The sequence below is a fragment of the Galeopterus variegatus genome, unplaced genomic scaffold (assembly GCF_000696425.1).
Source record: "Galeopterus variegatus unplaced genomic scaffold, G_variegatus-3.0.2 Scaffold7990, whole genome shotgun sequence".
Classification (NCBI taxonomy): Eukaryota; Metazoa; Chordata; class Mammalia; order Dermoptera; family Cynocephalidae; genus Galeopterus; species Galeopterus variegatus.
In genome coordinates, this window is record NW_007734101.1 from 70,632 (window position 1) to 74,010 (window position 3,379).

Consider the following 3,379-nt stretch of genomic DNA (forward strand, 5'->3'; position numbering starts at 1 on the left):
CTCTTCCTTAAAGCGCCTGTGATGTGGCATTCCAGTGAGCCTCACCCACACCTGGGGATGTCAAGGCTCAGGTGAGTGTTGCACCTTGCACGAGACCACACGGTCAGCTGGCAGCAGAGTTATTCTGCTCACTCAGCATTTCCTGAGCGCTGCCATGTGCCACCCTGTGCTTGAGCTCAGGGATTTGGAGGCACACACAGTGGGGCCTCCTGCCTGCCCAGTGTGGGCCCGCCTCCTGATACATCTCTGCCTGGGCAGGGCAGGGCAGTGCCGCTGAACCACAAATGCTGGCAGAACAGCATTACACCTTGCATCAGGGGCTCCCACTCCCAGGGCACAGCTGCTGTGTACTATGCTTGGGCCCCCAGGACCTACAGAGTGTGCTGGTCACTGCCGCCCCTCTGGTGGGCACCCCGCCACTCAACCCAGAACCCTGAATCTGCTGGGAGTGCAAAGGCAGGCTCTAGTGGTCCTAAACGGCCCCTGTCTGCTCTCACAGAGTGGCCCTGGAGACCCCCTCATTCCTTCCCCCCACCTTGACCATCCTGTATGAATTAGCTGTGCTTCCAACGACATCGTCGTCCTGCTGAGGCCGGCTGGGCCTCCGATGGGGTTGCTCATGGTGGCTCAAGTCACCTTCTGACAACCAAGACTCCCTCTGAATGGCTCAGTGTAGAGTCAGGTGGGCCATCTGACAAACAACACAGTCAAATGACTCAATCTTAAGTCCTGTGCTGAAGCTACCACTGCAGGGGCTTTATGTTTGAGGGGACAAAGGATGGGGTGCCTGCCCAGCCTGGGGAGCGACTGTTCTGTTTCAGGCCATCTTGGATATTGGGGCAGGGTGCCTGCCCAGCCTGGGGAGCGACTGTTCTGTTTCAGGCCATCTTGGATATTGGGGCAGATGGACAAAGGCCCAGTCAGGCCATATCTGGCATCCCGGAGGGTCTCACGGTTGTGGAGGGGGTGGTGGACAATTTCAAATGAAGACAGAAAGTGATAAGCCATGTGTGGAGGTAAAAGCCTAGCTTAGAAGGAAGGACAGGCCCAGGCAGGAGTGGACTGCAAAGGCCCACATGCTGGGGGGCATGGTCCACACGTGTGTCCAGCCTCCACACCCTGTCCTGGGGTCCTGAAGATGCCCTCAGCTCTTGAGATGAAGCTTTCCTTTCCAGGAGCCTGAGATCCTCGGGTAGCTGCTTTGTGTGAGTAGTGCTTTAAGACCAACATCCTGGTCCTCGTTTCCTCTGAATCAGTCACCACCTGAAGGCCAGCCACACAGTTCCTTCCTGTTGGCCTGAGCCGGGCAGAAGTCTTGGTCCGCAGGCCTCCCCAGGGAGTGTGGCAGCAGGTGGGCGCCTCCGTCCAGCTCAGCTCCAGGACACCCATAGTGACGTGGTCTCTGGCTGGATTTCTCTGAGCCTCGGCTTGCTCCACACTGCAGAGCTGTGCACAGTCTCCACCATGAGAGAGTGCTGAGAGTTGATGACTATGTAAAGTCGGGACAACTATTTCCTGGGATTCTTCATTCACAAAAGTGTACCTTGGTTCTCTCTTGCTGTCCGTGAATCCCTTTCTGTGGGTGGTGACAGCCAGATTGGAAGTGGGTAGGAGGAGTGTGGAAAGATTGCAAATGGATCGTTGCAGGGCTCAGGCAGATCTTCACAGTGGTTTCAGAATAATACTCTGGTTCTCCAGGGGAACTTTTAAATTTGGTTCTAAGAAAGACGAAGTGGGTACACCCCCTCCTGGAACATATTGCCAACTTGGAACTGTCAGCTCCGTACTGGATAACAAGGAAAGGAGCTTTATAAGATAGTCCAGCTGGAGGGGACCCCATTTTTCAGATGAGGAAACTGGAACCGTGTCAGAACCAGTGACTTGCTGGAGGATGGCGAAGCAACAGTCAGCTGAGTCAAGGCAAGGGTGCAGGGCTTACTAAGGTCCTTCAGGGCTTGTGCATAAAGCTCCCCCTGATGAAAATGGCAAGTGGTGCTTTCCTCCTGGGGTTCCTGCTCAAATGGCATGAAGGCCTGAGACCTTCAAATGGAAGAGGCAGTGCTTCCATTTCCTCTGTCTTAGTTGGGGTTCCTCCAGAAGCAGATCCTGAGAGAGGACTAGAGTGTGTGTAGTTCATTTGGGTGATGATCCCAGGAGGAGGGAGGGAAGGAAGCCAATAAGAAAGGAATGCATGATCACGTGAGTTACCACGATGTGGACAGCTGGGGCTTAATCCCACTGGGGAGCCCAGGGAGTCAGGGCTGCCCACACCTCACAGTCAGCCCAGAAGAGTGGGGAGAGAACTGGGTGTGAGTCCACCAAGTCCATCACTGGTGGAAGGCTGTTTCTGGGGACAATTTCTGACCAGCCCCGGGCATACCTGAGCACACTTCCCAAGGTGTGGAAGTCCTCAGGCAGAGAGACAGGTCATGACGAGCAGAGCCGAAGTAAGACAAGGCAGAAACCAGAACCACCAGGCGGCTGGTTCACATTGCAGGTTGCAGGGCCCTGCCGCTAAATGCCTGACTGTGTAGGTCTGGAGCAGGGCTTGAGAATATGCATTTCAGGTAAATTGGGAGGTGATGCTCTGCAGCTGGTCAGGAGGCTTGACTTGGAGAACCACTGACTGGTAAGTTTCTAGTCCTTACCTGTCTCTCATTGATGGCTTATGGCTTTTCCCCCCTCTAACTTACGATTAGTTTTAATACCACTTCACATCATAGATCCCAGGGTCCGTGCTGTGAATTTAAAAGTGGTGAATTAATAAGCATTTATAACTCCATGCAACCGTTGCTGGCAGATAAAATGCCATCTGCTGGCCACAATTTATTTATAATGGGGTTTCTAAATATTTATAAGTTTGCAAGCAACAAACGCACATTTTTAATACTGGCACATTTTATAGCAGCCAGAAAAATTGCAACTTTATACCAGGACTTGTGAATGTGAATTACATATGTATATACATACATATATATACTTTCATTGATTAAAACAAATATAAATCTCTCTCTGTACACACAGAGATTGGCTCTGTGCTGGGCACCTTGGGACTGCTCCCTGGGTTTTGGTTTTGCAACTAATAAGGACAACTAGAAAGACAAACACAAAAAATTGGGGGACTGATAGGCTATGGCATCTGTAGACACATGGAGGTGGGCCCCGGATGCTGCGGGATGTGGGGCCCCAGCACAAAGGGTCAGGAGCAGGACGAGAGGACAGTGTGGGTGGAGGGAGCCCACGGTGGGAAATAACAGAGAAGCCAGTGGGAGAAGTCAAGGAAAGGGGCGGGCGGAAGTGGGATAAAGGGAAAAAGAAGGGAGAGGGCAGACAGAAGTCCAGACTTACATCTGTGTTTATCCAGCAGCACGTTTTTTTT